The sequence below is a fragment of the Boleophthalmus pectinirostris genome, unplaced genomic scaffold, assembly GCF_026225935.1.
Source record: "Boleophthalmus pectinirostris isolate CB_2022bp ecotype Guang Dong unplaced genomic scaffold, ASM2622593v1 HiC_scaffold_7, whole genome shotgun sequence".
In the NCBI taxonomy this organism is placed as follows: domain Eukaryota; kingdom Metazoa; phylum Chordata; class Actinopteri; order Gobiiformes; family Gobiidae; genus Boleophthalmus; species Boleophthalmus pectinirostris.
This window is the reverse complement of record NW_026571473.1, coordinates 20,161,480-20,178,176: the sequence shown is the minus strand read 5'-3', so window position 1 is coordinate 20,178,176 and position 16,697 is coordinate 20,161,480. Positions and strand designations below refer to the sequence as shown.

At 39.7% G+C, this 16,697-nt stretch overlaps 1 protein-coding gene across 37 annotated transcripts in view; it reads right to left on the bottom strand.

Annotated features, from left to right (window-relative positions):
- celf5a (cugbp, Elav-like family member 5a) overlaps positions 1-16,697 on the bottom strand; it is a 192,045-nt gene that overhangs the window by 46,029 nt on the left and 129,319 nt on the right. The gene's annotated exons all lie outside the window — the stretch shown is intronic.

Genomic DNA, 16,697 nt, shown 5'->3' with positions numbered 1-16,697 from the left:
AAGCATAAGAAAAAAAAGGCTTACACTACATTACTAGAGTAATACAAAATTTATAATAAATTGTATTCATTCATCTTCATGTTTGTTCAAAAAAAGTGAACGACATTTTGGAATAATCTCACAATAGCTCTTTTGCTACATCCATTTAAAACTGCTTTGTCTGAAATTAATCTCTTAAAGAAGAAATATTATGCTTTTGTCTGCTTTACAGTTACAGTCTGTGACATCTGTGAATAATAATGTTAGATTTTTGACATTTTATATTGCAATATTTTTCTAAACTGACATTAAAATATTTAAGTCCACTGAAAACTGTGACGCTGATTTCCACCTGCATTCCTATGGTACATCATTGTAAATGTCATCACAACAAAGTGCTGTGCTGTCGACCCATGCTGCCAGCTTTGCCTATGGACAGTTTGTGGTAGTGAACACATTTTTTTTTCCTATTGAAGCTTGTATGGTGGGTAGGGAAATACAGTAATTTTTGGAGCAATGTCATCTTGAATGAAGATTAAAGATTACTCAGACATGCGTTAATCAGTCTGTGGGTAAATGGGGTAGATGAGAAGCCATGTTAGAATGCTATTATTATGATATTTTCTGAATTATGTTATAATGTTAATTTGTCATCAAAAACATATCTGAAGTTTTGGTCTTTGTTGTTTGAGTAATCCTTTATTATTATGTCTACATCTCCATAGCTCAAAATGCTCTGTTCCACCTGGTGATGTTATATAGTGGTAGTTTTTAGGATAACAGCTACCTTTTACCTTTTGTCCAGTAGGAATTGACAGTTCCAGGGCTGATATTATCCAAATGATTATAGTGAATAAAAACACAGTGGTGCACTTCCTGTAATACCACATGACCTCACAAAGTGGAACAGAATGTTTTCTGTTTGAGAGGAGTCTAAATATGCAGAGTTTATGTGTTAAACATGTGTGAATGAAAGAAAACAAAATATATAAAGCGCACTACTTTTGGTCACTCAAGTACACAACACCATTATGGCAGGTACTGACCCATGACTAACCAATACTTCTTTAAGTTATTCATTACACCAGTTAAGTAGGCTATGTAACAAATACCTTTAGGTGAAGCCGCAAGTGTGATTGTTTAACTATGATTAATGGCATAATATGGTTAATCACAGCTGAGAACTAAAAGCACTTAAAAATACCCAAGTTGATTAAAAAGCGGACTGTCCCACAGCACACGAACGCAGCATTAGTCCCATCAGGAGCGCTCCTGTGGCTGCTGGGGGTAAGTGAGTGGTCAGCAGCTCGAGGAGAGGGCAATGGGAGGACTAATGAAGAGGTTTCAAATCCTGACACACACACTCACACACACAGAGCCCGACCCAAGACAATGAGCACGTCTTTGGCTGTTTAAAGCACCAGGGGCCCACACTCTCTTACTCCTACACACCACACTGCACTCTCCTTCTCTTTCTCTCCTCATCCCTCTTTTCACATTTTCCTCTTTTCTTGCGCTGATTCTACATTTTTCACTCTCATTCTTTCCCGCGACCTCCCTTCCTCTCTTTATCTCTTTCTTACTCTACTAATTGCTGCTGATCCAGTGTATTTTTGTGTAGCCGGAGAAATATTTCAGCTGGCTCTTTACTGAACAATAGTTTGTCTCTCTTGTGGGAGCGACCAAGGCTGGGAGACATGCCATGAATAACGCTGACTTTTCAATAGATAGCCTGTATGCTACTGAGTCCTGTTAAATGCTTGGGGATCTGATCTTTACCTTGACCTGACAGACTGTGTTTACTGATGTGCTCAAGCCCTGTATGATTAATGCTACAGTTCAGAGCGTCTCTCCCGGCAGCATACGCACTAAAGCCTTCTCTTTTGTTCAGCGCTTCTCAAACTCTGACCCATGAAGCCACAGCGGTGAGACACGGAGAGGAGAGGCGACCACAAGGAGGTTGAGAGGGGCATAATTTGCTGCCAGGAGGTGCATAGGGCTGTCAGGAGGTCCCATGACGAGGGCGGAGCGCACAGTGATCTGTCGTACCATGACCCGGACACAAGCTAATGCCCACAACCATACAAAGGAAGCAAAGACTATGCACTGCTGCTTTTCAGATACTGTGCTTTACAATGTTAGTGTCTTTCAATTCAATATATGCAGCTGAAGCCTTAATGAATAAGAGTGCTTACATTATGAAACCACAAATACACTGAAATATTAAAGACTCCCGCTTCACCATTATCATTCTACAATCAAGCATTTTTGAGAAATGTGTGCTGTTTTGGCAGATTGTGCTGCCCACTCTGAATCAACTTACTGAATCTTACTGAATTAACCTCTATTAAACCGGTGAATAGCACAGAGCACTTCGAGGTACTTCTGAGTGCTATGTTGTTGTAGCCCTTTTGGTTCAAATGACCCCAGTTTTCAAACAAATTTTTGGTAACCCTTTGTTGCTGAGCTCTGAGTCCTCATACCAAAACTATTGATTGTACAGTTTGAATGTTCTCTCTGAAAATTTGAACCAGGTGGTGCCCAGTGTGGATTTTGCGCTCTGCAACCACCAATGATGCACCTTTAAAATAATCAGCCGTGTCAGAGCGTTGTCTGGGGAGGGGAGTCCCTGGCGCAGGCTCCTTATTGCAAGTGGCAGGATCAGAGGCTATGTATCAAAATGGAAGTGATGCAATGTGACATGTGTCAGGGTGGATTGGAGAGCATTTATCTGCAAAAAAAAGGAAAGCCCTGAACTGGAAAATGAAAGGCCAAGATGGTCCTTCCTTTTGCTGGAGGGAGAATATAAATTCCAAGCTCGGATGCAGCGGAGATGAGTCGGAGGAGAGGCGGAGGGGTGAAGGGGGATGGGTCGCGCGCAAATATTCCTGAATTGTGCCAGAGCATATCTCCCATATACACTGGGAGAGTGCACTAACCCCTGCACTCCTCCTGCCCTTACTTTAGCTATAACTCTGCCCCCTACTCAAGCTGATGATGAGAGTCTGACAAGTTTTGAATTAATGCATGACCTTTATCAATTTCATATGAGCTTTACGCTGGCGATCATACCAGGAACAGCTCTCATGTGGCATGTCTTAAAATACGACACCGCATCCATCCTTCGGGCCAGTCACGTCCAGCTGAATGGAATAATATTTATAGGACTGCAAGTATAACCTGTTCATTGGCCACTATATATCACTGCCTTTGTGCTCCAGAAGCTTCAATGGGTTGCAAAGAAAGAAAACCTTGTACACATCTATACGTTGTGCAGGATTTGATCAGGAAAAGGCAGACTAATCTGGCACACCTATAAGCTTGCACGGTGCACTGAGAGAGATGCAGCGTTATATAAATGTGATGTTTACAGCGAGAGAGATGGAAAGCATGTTCGGCAACGTGAGTGTGCTTTGAAAACAAGCTAACAATGCATGAAAACACATCATCGAGAAGATCGGTTCCCCTGTCTAGGATTGGGCTGTGGCAGCTCTCAACAAAAATCCTACTTTGAAAATGTACACGTTTCATTTACCATTCGCAGAAACAGTATGTAATTTATCTAAAGCAATATAGAACACAGGTTATACAAGTTGTTAATACACACCTCCAAAGACTGAGGGTATAAAATGGTTGCACTAACTTTTGACATTTGAGCTTTGGTCTCAATAGAATGGCCTGATCATTGTTTTCCAGGGCTTTGACAAGAGCATGAGATTAAACCGTTGTCATGGACTTGATCTCCAACAATATCTTTTGTTGTTTTTCTTTCTTTCAAAATCAACTTTTCTGGACTATCTTTGACCATTTTAAAGTATCTCAAGCATGAACAATTCAATTTTGACATGATTTTTGAATAGAAGAGAATGAATGAAGAGATTAAAATGTTATCATCATAGAACAACAAAAGGGTTTTACAGTAACACCAGCTACTTTTACTAATTCTAATAAAAAAGTTGACAAAGCATGTGCACCTTTATAGACATGACTAGGTCCTGAACCACTGTTACCGCTGCTTGTCCTCTTTAGGTTAGCCAAAGTATGTACTCAGGGACGTCCTAATAAAGCGCTTTAAAGGAGTGTGTAAATGTCAAAACGCCCATTGAGATATATTCCACGAACATCAAGCATTCAGGGTGATTTACATGGGACATGCCAAGAATAAGACCCGGCTTTATTGTTTGACATCATCTTCCTTGAAAGTCACCTAGGGATTTCTCACTGGCTAAAATATACTGTACTGTTTTTCCTTGAGTGACGGAGAAGTGGTCGCTAGAAGAGGAAATGTCTGCCCAGTGGATTTGAGAACACAGACTAAAGGCAGTTCTTTTAAAAGCAAGGGAACTTCTGATTACATTCCCTGCTCAGTGCAATTAGAATTTGTTTCACTCCGTACCTCAGCTCCCGCCAATCTAATCTCATTACAATTAGGCCTCTGCTAACTGCTACACTTCTGCTACATAAGCTGTTGAATTGTGAACTATGGTTGCTGGCACAGTGGTCATGGCTGAATTACAAGTTTCAATTGTGTACAGTCATCAATTTTTCAGTCTATTTTTGATGAAGAGACATTTCTGCATGCACATTCGCTGATTCTGAATTAATTTGTAAATGAGAAGTTTTGAGTAAAAATGGCTATCCAAGCAACTATGGGCCGTTTGTGGGGTGTAACACAGCATGCGCAATAGGAAAAAATCCTCCAGCTAAAGTAGTCCTGACTAGTAGCTCAAGATCTGGAGATGGGTCCCCGGGTGCTCACTGCTCCTGTCAGGTTGCCTTGGCGGCATTGAACGATGGGTCAAATGCAGAGAATAAATTTCCCTATGGGGACAATATAGAGTACCATGATCTTAAAGGTCCGATAATACGCAAAATTGACTCTTGGGAGATTTATGCAACGTCATATCACTGTTACCACATCAAAAGCATAGAGAGGTGTGACTTGTTTCACTGCATTATTAGTCTGTCTACATTTCCCAAGCTCAAAATATTCTGTTCCAGCTTATGATTTTGGTAGTTAACAGCTACCTTTTACCTTTAGTTCTGTAGAGACTGGAAATTCCAGAGTTGAAATTATTATTGAAATTATTATTAGATTTTAGAGAAGGCATATGGAGTTTCAAAACACAGTGACTCTTCCTGTATTACCACAGGTCAAGGCAGAACAGTGTTTTCTGTTTGAGTGTTAAACATGTGTGAACGAAACAAAACACAACTCCATGTACGTTTTTGATTACAACGTTATAACATAGATCAGAAAAAAGTGTAATATGGACTCTTTAAACTTAGACACACTAATAATCATTCATCAGTTTATTATTCAGCTCCATTTAAAAACAACCATCATCTTAAAGGGTGATAAACCACAGAATGCATGATATGATTTGAGCGCATAACCTCAAATCTTGCTCAAAGGCACACCAACTATTGTCAGGCCACTATGTCAACTACACACATAGAGCACTGTGACCTATACGCTTAATTTCTGTATGAGTAAAGTACTGTGATTGACACCTCCTTTACGGTCCCGACCTGACCTGGATTTTTGAGTTGAGCTACAGTAGCACATGCCGACTCAGCACTATTTGGATGTCATCGCTGTTGAAGAGCACCCTTGATGTGAATGCTGATCTCCCATCTGTGCCTCTCGAGCTCTCACCTGCAGTTTGGGGAGAGCGCATTTAAATGTAAGTCACACTCCCCCCTCGGAGGCTTAATAATTCTGATAGGGCCAAACGCCATTAACAGAAAGTAGTTTTCTTCTTGTGCATGCCAGGAAAACTACTGCCTTTATATGAACTTTTATTTATGCTTCTCCTTTACCACAGACATCTCCATACTCTGCTTTGTCTCATCACAAACAAACTAACTTCATACACTCTATAGCACTTTGTCCTCAAATAATCCTGCTAAACATCTGTTTACTACGCCCCTTCAGAACATGATCAAACTTATTATCTAATTTATTCTCTATAAGTTTTTTTTATCTGAAACAGCTCTGCATTCTCTCATTAACTATAGTACACCCTATCACAAAAGAAAATAAAATCCTGTAAAATGGACAAAATAATATATTTTGTCCCTCATCCAAGGTGGCATGGAGTGGCAAGCAGCCATTCTTCACAGCAAGAAGGTTCCAGGTTCGATTCCTGGGTTTCCCAGGCCTTTCTGTGTGGAGTTAGCATGTTCTCCCCATTGCTGAGTGGGTTTCCTCCGGGTCATCAACCCAAAAAACATGCACCATAGGTCATTGACTCCAGGAAGAATAGCTGTCTGGAGGGACAGCTAATGGAGTTCAAATAAATACAATACAATACAAGTAGCTTCTTCTGAGAGGGTTCTGTCACTGTTGTATAGCTGAAGGAAGGATCTAGACTGAAAGTAAAACACAACTCAGTTGTTTGCAGTAAGAAGTATATGTTATTAGTTAATCAATTGAACCACCCTCACTAGGTGTGAACTGTCACTCATGACCATCTTTAAATCTTTGCTAAATACTGCTGCTATATTTAGAAAGAATAAACACAACATTCTAACAAAGATAAATTGAGTCTAGTTATCTTTTCTACATCTTTCAGGCATGGAGGGGGTCAATATAGCTCAAATATCATGCATCTACTTTGATCATAATCTTCATGCATAATATAAAGTGTGCATTTTCCTTACAAGAATACATAGACTGTGCCCATTGTAACTATGCTCATTATAAATCAGAAACTCTAATATTTACAGAATAATGTTATTACCTAAAAGTACAGGAGTCTATTTAGCAACGGTGAATGAATTGTTGTAAGTGCGTGACCCGCTGGTGTGACAATAGTTTTAATGTACACAAACTGCATGGAAACACACCAGTGCTGTCCTCAAACTCACCCCCCATCACGTTCCATTTACTCCCAGATACTAAACAGATGCTTGTTTGGAATAAATGCATTGGAAATTAAAGCCCCGGATAATGAAATGGTGATGCTGTCGTGCCTGCCTGCTTATACACGCTGAATATTACCGGGTCCATTTCAACTCCCTTCTAATCAATACGAGCTTTTACTGTATGAGCTATCGAGTCGGTGCATGCAAGTGAATTAAATCAGTAATATTTTATGTCCTGGCTGCAAACAATGCAACCGTAATTCTTCCCCTAGCTTTAGCACGCTCCAAATCTCTGTGCGTTAAAGCTGCTTTTGTTACGTAATGTTTATTTGCATTGGCTAGGTCCTTTGAAGGATCTCCTGTCCAGGCAGTTTTCACACAAAAACCTGAATTGGCAGTTCAATTCAATGCTGGAGACTAAGAAGTATTGGAGGCTATATGATTAGGCTGTACACTGCGGAGGATTGTGACAGTGGAATGAGACTCATTGAATATCAATAGGTGAGAGAAGGACTTTGGGAGAAGCAAACAGCAGAGGGACAGCAGGGGGATTATATTTTAAAAGTTTGTGGAGTGTATTCTTGTATAGGACAAAATTACTGTTGCAGAAAGACGATCTATCTTTATCACCAAGTTATACAGCAGCTATAGGCAAACTTTAGGCATTTGTAAATGTTAGTCTGACAGGGTCCTTGATTAACTGTAAAATAAAACTAACTAGACTATAGTAGAATATATAACTGTGCCAACAACCCCAGTATTTTATATATTTGCAACTTATGTTTCCAGTTTTTTTTTAAGCCCCAGGTTGTCACAGCCAATAATTCATGATTTGTCTTAAGAACATATAGTTTTGTGATAGATTTTATACTTTTTTTTCCTGATATCTCCATGTATCTTTGGGGGCTGGTGAGTACTGCCTGGATTAGTACAGGTAGTGCATCTGAATCCAAGTATGCTGTAACTGTGTATAAAAAAAGAACAATATAACTAGTTATAACTTTAAAAATGAGGACATTCATTTTTGCCTATAGCTAGTGCAGCATGGCTAATAAAAGTACTTGGGATAATCCAGCATAAGGCGCCGCTCACCTTGCTCACTGTATTTTAAATAGACTGTCAAATTGTCATAGTGTGATGTCTTGATGCAATGGGAACATCCTGTATCAGTTCCCAAGAAACCATCCCAAAACGGGTCAAGTTTTCCTCCAAATTCCCCAAAACAGCAGCGGAGAGGTAGTACCAGGAGAGGGAGAGAGATATTCTTACAAAGGAAGGCTGAGCTATAGAGAAAAACACTTGTCAGGAGGATAGGAAGGTTGCTATGACAACTACTTATACAGTGGCTGTCAGTCATGTCTGAGTGGAGTCAGGATAGGAGGATAGAAACAGAGGAAAGAGAGGAATGGAGGGAGCGAGGACAGGAGGGGTCTGAGGGAAGGGTCATTTCTCCATCTGTTGGTGATGCCGCAGTGTAAATTTGACTGTCAGGCCTGTAGATAAGGACAAATTATGAACAATATTAGCCGGGCGATAAAAGCCAACAATAATGAATGGATAAATATATTAAAACCAAATGAGATAGCATCCAGGCAGAAACAGGGGCCCTGAGAAGCCATCCAGGTTTTCTCATTTGGAAGTGAAGATAAGAGGGAGGCAGCAAGGAGGGGCTGGGGAGAAAGATCCAGCGTATTACAGCTAACTGCTCCTGCACACTTCCTTATCCCGAGAAAAGGAATCAAATTCACTTTGGAGCCAGAATAGCAAACATCCTTCCTGTCCCCTTCTCCAGCCCATTATACTTTTCCAATGAGCGGGACGCCACACAATAACAGTGTCAGCATGTGTTCAAGCATAAAAAACACAGACAGAATGGAATGAAATTAATTAACCCTAAGAGATCACAGTGCTTAGCCAGTGGAATTTAATCCAATTTATTACATATATAGGCCTCTGTTTGCGCTAATGAGATGGTGAGAATGGATGTGTGCATTGGGCCTGTTGTTGTTGCGTACACTGTCATGCACATTGAGTGATCACCAATGGTCAAAGGTGCATGGAATTAATTGCAGTTGCTCAAATTAAGGCAATTTGAGTATTTATGATTTTTTTTTTAGATATGTTCAAATTGCAGATGCAATCTCACATCTATTTATCTTTTTCTTTTCATTTTCTGACTAAAATCATTTGTCTATATTTGCCTGGCTCCAGTGTATTCACCCCCTTTTGGTTAAAGGGCACATATTACTCTATTTTCTAATCAATGTAGACAGACTAATAACAAAGGATTACTTATGTGTGAATGAAACAAAACGCAACTCTGGGTATGCTTTTGATCTGGCAACAATAGAAGATGATTTAAACTCACAAGTCAAGTTTATATAATATAGGAGCTTTTAAGGTTCACTTTTTCATTCAGATGTTAATTCATCACCTGAAATGTTCCACAGTGCACAATGCACAAATCATATCTATCATGCATTTATTTACTTATAGTCTTTTATTGTACAAAAATAGACTGAAAAACATGTTTTTAGTGTGATTTTGGCCTGGCGGTGTCACTTGCTTGTCTCCATGGAGAGTTAAATCAAGACAAGGTGGCAGGCCCTCCACCAGAAAAGTTACATAGTGCACCTTTAAATTGAAAGTAGAGTCTTGTGCTTTGTTTCCCATTATAAATTAATTGAAAGGCTGAGGACAGTGAACATGTTATCACGAGTACTAGTACAACAATTAGTACTGTGCAAGAGCAAACTATTTCACCATTACTTTTACTATTATTATTTCACTATGATGCAAAATTAGAAAACTATTTTGATCCCCTGCATTGGGAACAGCGCCCCCGTGGGTTGTCAGAACTTGTCCAAATTAACTCTCAATAATGAACCCTTTATGCCACACCTTATCACCTCCCAAACAACAGCCATCACACAAATATGGCTTGATTGAATACTGTGTTTACCATTTCCAAAGCAAATTAGTACTCCTGTCTTTTGAAGCCTGCATGCTAACCCGCCGTGGACGCCGTGGTCCTAGCATGCACTGGCCCCTAATGAGCAAGCTTATTAGCGTAGTTTTTCCTGACCACAAAACATTGCATTGTGAATGTTGCCTGGAAACACAAAGAAAACAATAGTGCAAGTTCTCAACCAAAAATGTCATCTATAGCTCCCTGTAGTGCAATTTCCCCCTCCAAAGTAAAGAAAGGCTTATGAATGAAAACATGCAGAAATTCATATTTATTATACATACCATACTGAGATTAGCATAATAGTCCGCCCATGCATTACTCCACTGTAGATTTACACATTCAGGGATATACTTTGAGGTTGGTTCCATTATTTAAGCGTTGTCTGCTCATTGGGGGCCTGTCTGCTCCTTATAAAAGCCATCAGTAAAAGTGCCACAATGCTATTCATATGGCCTTAATGGTAATGCAGCAGAAACAGTGCATTCTTCACTAAGCACTCCTCTGGGAAAGATTAGGTCTCTCTGCCTTTACATACACTGCACATAATGCACAAGTGAGCTGACACATGGTTACTCATAGGTCCGGTATAAAGGCCACAGACACACACACACACACGAGCGCACCACCATGTGATCTTGAAGAAACATAAAGCTAAATTGACATTGATGTCGGAGGTGGTGGGCTATTATATCAGAGACATGAATTGTTGGAGTCCACAGGGTACTGCCACTAAACTGTTGGATCTAAAATACAAGTAGGTACAAGTAATAAGAGCACACAGTGTAAGAAAGTGCTGAAGGGTTAAGGGTTATGGATACTTAAAACAGTTACACAATTAAGCAAAATCCAAAAAGTAGTGAAATTTATACAGTACATGTTGTTTTGGAGCTGGTTTTAGAGTTACTATGTTGAATGACCCCCAGTGCTTTTTTTGGTTGTTCTCTACAGCCATTTAAGCCCCGGTCGCTCGTCCTACTTATTTAGAGAAAGTCACACTTGAAGTCACATATTTAAATTGCATAAAAAGTGGAAATTACATAGAAAACATTATCATATTTTTCTCGCAAACAAATCAAGACTTTTTGGGTGCATTGGCTTCCAGGGTTATAATATTTTAGAATCTCTCACTGCTCTTTATAAAACAAACAAACAAACACTAGATCAATATTTTCTAAGAGCTTAAGTTTCCAAAGGTTGACTCATCATGTCCCACCAATTCAACAACTTCCCACTTTTTTACAGCTTGAGGTGGTCACCCTATTGTTAGTAAAGAACAAAAGGAATCATATCATCATAGCAAAGCTAAGCTTCATAAGACTTAATAATCACTGGATAATTGCGATTTCACCATATCCAAAATACAAATGATGTATCCAGAGATCAAAGTATAATATAAGCCGGGTTGACAATACATTTCTAATAAAACCCATTGAAGCTGAGGCAGTGCATCTACAGTAAAAGGGCCTATAAGGAGCAGTGATGATGCATTCTGCGTGTGGCTCTGGAGGAGAGCGTGACGGATATTGTTGGTGACACCTCAAAGACTGCAGGCCTGTGCTTGTATGTACAGATAAACACACAGAGTGCACAGGCAGCTCACATAGGACCTCCTCTGTGACACTCACAAGTCTCCAAAGAGCACGTTTTATGCATCGCTGTGATCTAATGCATGCCCTGTCCTGCACTCTCTTCTACTACTGCTGCTACCTCTGCTGCTGCTGCTCCTGCTGAAAGAAGGTTATGGAACTTCTTGGACAAAATCTAAATTTTTATTTTACTGCAGGATCATGTTAACAATCGAACAAATGGCACACTTGTAAATTGCATATTGTTACACTAAAACATTGGCTGAAATACTAAAAGTTTCGTTGTTTTCCTATGTTGGAAAACCTTAAAGGATTCAATGTACAGATACAGAATCATATATCCAAAGAAATTTCTAAAACTTTAGTAAATGTCTTTTTAAATGGCCAAATTAGCAGACTAGTGTTGTTTCTTTTTATTTATTTTTTGCTTTTCCCCAAACTTTTGAGCTGTATTACCATTGGCAGCACAGTGTCTGAATGGCTAGCACTTTTGCCTCACAACAAAAAGGTTCCCTGTCAGGCCTTTTTATGCAGAGTTTGCATGTTTCCAAGACTAAAATGTGGACAACAGGTAAAATTCTCTAGCTACAGTATTCCTGTCCCAACCTAGCTCAAGATATGGGGATGCAGCTCCCAGTACTGAGGACGGGTCAAATGCAAAGGACAGATTTCCATTTGGACTGATGATCCTCATTGCTCTTATTGTATAAATGTTTTGTTTGTTTGTTTTTGTTGATGCCCATATTTATTATTTATCTTTATATAGTATCTTTAGCATCTATTCTCATGGCAAAAAACACAATTCTATCTCATTATATCTTTTTTTTTTTTTTTTTTTTTTTGGCTTTGGTCCTTCTTCTTCAAAAGGACACAACATCTGTCCTCCACTTCATCTATGTCTCTCTGCAATGCGAAACTGAATGGAATGGAATAGAAACGAAATTGGTTAAAATATTTTATATCCACTGTATACGTCTCAGCAAATTTACTCTCGATATGATAACAAATGTGAAATATTACTCACAGCCTGGTGTTGACTTCAGTGCATTACGGCTGCAGCCATAAATCCTCAAACTGCTGCGCAAAGTGTATAGGTAGCTACTGTGTATAAACATTTACAATATGGCATGGCTATTTATATTGTCTGTCTTCATAATGCCATCTGAAGGGCATTTTGGCATCTCTTATGATATAGATTTTTTTTTCATTCGCTACTATACCATTAACTGCTGTTCTTTCTTTGGCTTTCTTACAGTAGAATGGGCCTTTTTACCTTTGGCAGTATTTAACACAGCGCTAGCCTGTTTCTTAATTATTTTCTCATCGCTCCACTGACACTGATTCATGAGGGTAATGTTGGACACACCCCCACGGCCAGCCCACTCAACCAACCCCCACCTTCCTCCTCCTCCTCCTCCTCCTCCTCCTCTTCCTCACACATGCAGCTCCTCTCAGTACAGTACAGATGCCCCAGGCTCGTTCTGCTTCTTCATGTCATAGCACTGACAATTTTCTCTTTCTTTGTCTGCCCCATATTGTATAACCACGAAGTTGGGATGTTTTGAAAAATAGAAATGAATCCTAAAGTAATGTGTAAAGTCATTAAAGCAAACCAGATTGCACCGATTGCATTACAACAAGATTGATGTCTCCAAAATGGAATTGAGCAACAAAATATTAGGCCAATCATTTGTCTCAGATGTATCAAAACAAAATGAATGTATTAATTAACATGGAAAAGCATTTCACATGGTTCTTGTTGTAGTCATTTTTCTTTGATTTATCCAAATGCATTTTTACGCAAGTAGGTATATTCTGGATAAAATACTTGTACATGAGATGTGCAAACCAAGAATTTTGCCTTTATTAACACTTTAGAAAGTAACACAACTTTTTGGTAATTAGGGTTGTATTGGCGTCCCCCCTCTGGCTCTTCCGCACCAACAGACTCAGTTTCTTTTGATACCACCTTGTGATTATCTTGGATGCAAATGAGTTACCTCCATGCTAACTCATTAGGCTTCATGGTTGCTTCAAGTAATTACCTTTTCCTCCAGATGAAGGGACAAAATTGACTAAAGCAAGAAACAACAAACTTCATTATACACAGAGCCAAATTGAAGCTTGTGTACTAACCGGCTCCACTCCACCCAGAACTCCCCAAACGCCAAAGTATTCTCACCTCGACACAATTGAGTTGTGAAAGCTACAGAAACAAAAGCGTGACATTCAAACAGAGAGCTAGCATGGAAAAAGAGCAAGATACTGTCAAAGGATTTCAACTTTCAGGGAGAATATATGTGTGCAAGAAGTAGAGAAGTTATGACACAATATAATGAGAAATAGGCTTTAAGAAAGATTGCCAGAGGATGATGATATGGGAGAATATAAAATTACACAATCCTAAAGATCAAATTTTAGATTGAGATTAGATTAAGATTATTACATACCTTCTCTTCCATGTGATAGGTGAAATCTGACTGCCATTCTTTCAGAGACGTAGACGAGTCTAATTGAACAATTTACTTCAAATGTGTTCATTAAAAGTATCTGCACTTGCTTCTAAACCAAAAAATATACATTTAGGAGTTACAGCATTTAAGAAGTATCATTAATAAACTACCGTATTTTCCAGGCTATTAGGCGCGCTCTTAAGCAATCAAACACTCTTAATCAAAAAACGACCGTGCGCCCCGCAAACCAGAGCGCCCTATACACGAATCCACTCAGGTGTCCCAGTACGACTTCGGTAAACTGCAAAGCCGCACCACCCACAGCGCACGCAAACACGCACGGAGCAGACAGCGACCGCGCAGCGAAACACACCCGCAGCCACACTCATCACTCCACGCCGATGAGGAATGGAACAGAGGAACGAACTGAAAAAATGAGTGTGATGTGCCACTCTGAGCCACAACTGAACAACTGAGTCACTGCGAACACGCTAACAATCCAGTGGTCCCAGACAGCACCCTCCCTACATGCCACAATTGAACAAAGCCCAGAGTCACCGTGAAGGCGCCAAACAAAGTCTGACTGACCCATCTAACTGTTGTGTTTCGTTTAAAGTCCGGTGCGGTTTATTTGTGAAAAAAGTTTGAAAATAGACCATTTAATAGCAGTGCGTTTTATAATGCAGAGCGCCTAATAGCCCGGAAAATACGGTAACCTAAATCAGAACTAATCTTAATTGACTATGTCTATGTCACAACCAAACCAGGTCTAAACCAAGACTTCAGAGTCAATATCAGAACTAACCCAAAACCCTAAAACAACCATTCACCAAATAAAATAAAGTATGGATGCACTGATACAATACTGGTATTGGATATTGAAAACTTAGCTGGATTGAATATCAGCTTCCTAATCAGTTGAGCCAATATCGTAGTAGGACAGATAAACTGATGTAATAAGACAATTTACTAGTTATAGTAATTTCAGAAAGCCTCATAATTTCAACTTTTATTTACACAAAGCTGTAGTTGCTTGAGGGATAATCAACAGCTACATGGCACATTTTAATTTACTTTAAAGGAAAAAAATGCTGTTTTTAATATCTGCACTGTTATAGGTTGATATCGGGTATTGGCAGATACTTAAAGCTATAGTATTGGAATCTGTATCGGAGTTGAAAAAACTGGATTGTTGCATTGCTAAACCAAAGCTGCACTAAAAGAGTCTAAATTAACACCCATAATGAAAGATGCTATGGAAGACCCAACATTATTGCGGTACATTCCGTTTCATGTGATATCAATTTTCCATTTGCCAATATCACTACAATACATAGCCAATACAGTCTGCAGGCCTAATGAAAAATGCATTATCTCCAGAGAGCAGCAGAAAATGAAAGAGCAAAGGCTTAGGAGATAGACAGCGAAAGGCCAGGCTTCAGACAGGGAGCCAGGCCAGAGCAGAGTGGAGCTTTGTCTGTCAGAGCGACTGAGCTGACAGATGAGAGCCCTGCACATGGACACAGAGGCTTACAGGCCACACCGCATGTCAACGCCGTGACCCTGAGAAAGGAGAAGAATATAGGACGCACTTAAACGCACCACCTACACACAGCCGCAAAGTGCACTCACGTACGCAGTAAAGTGTATGACATCCTACGAATATACCGAGACTTTTATTCTGCCTCACTCCGGGCTCCATTTGCTTATAAAAATGCAGTGTTAACAGTTATGCGTTGTGGAAGTTGCTGTATGAGATAAAGTTGCAGATGCATAAATAAATAAAGAAGGGGCCCAGAGCGTGTCACCGTGGTGTTACTCCTATAGTGGAGCATTTCCATATGATTAGTATGGGCTGATGGCTGATAGGAGCGGCTGCTGTCGTGCGCTTTGTATGCGGGGCTGTGCAGTGATGGTGATGTGACTGCGGGGGAGAGCCTAACCCTGTCAGTCACCGTGACAACCAGCCCGTCTTATCTGCTCCCTGTTGGCCACGCCGCGCTTTAATTAGGAGAGAAGGTCAATCAGCACTTTTACCACATGTGATTCCACTTAAAGCGTTTAAGAATATGACTGTGAGTTGTTCTGAGGCTTGAAGCAAAACTTGTGGGAAAGTCACTGCTGGATAGGCTTGTCACCAGAACAGATTTTGAAGTAGGATATATTGCTGAAGTAAATATACACGATATACCAGGGGCCACATAAGAAACAGAAAATATTTTGGCGGGCCGGGCGAAAATGCTTAACTCAATTCTGCATTCTAATTATATTTCTTTATTTAAAAAAGGCAGTAAATAGCATTGTTTTGACAAGCTGGTAAGACTGGTGAGAGTATATGTTATGACTAAGGAATGAAAAACTGTGGTTGCCTTACAAAAACTTCATTACATGAGGTAAAATTATTAAAATATGTTTTTTTTGTAATTCCAAATTAGCTTAAATGGGCTGGTCGGAGTCAACCAAAGGGACGTATGTGGCCTGGGAGCTCTACAATGCCCAGGTCTGTGATAAACAATAATACTGAAACAAATTTATGCCAATGACAAACTAACCCAAAAGCAGATTTACTGTGGAACTTTTCTAATGGAGAATCTGCTACCTTCTTGTCTCCATGCAGATGTTATTGCTGTGTCTGAACTGTCCCATGGGATGACTTTATACATATTCAATAAGCATTTAATCATTATGGGTGTTTCTATTGCTCAAAATACAATACTTCCTTCTGTGAATAGGGGTGACTCTCCACAGATCTGAGTTGTAATGTAGCGTAGTGCTGTAACCTGCTTGTTTAATCTTCCAATTAGCAGTGGAACATTCTTGACAAAGCAATAATATTTC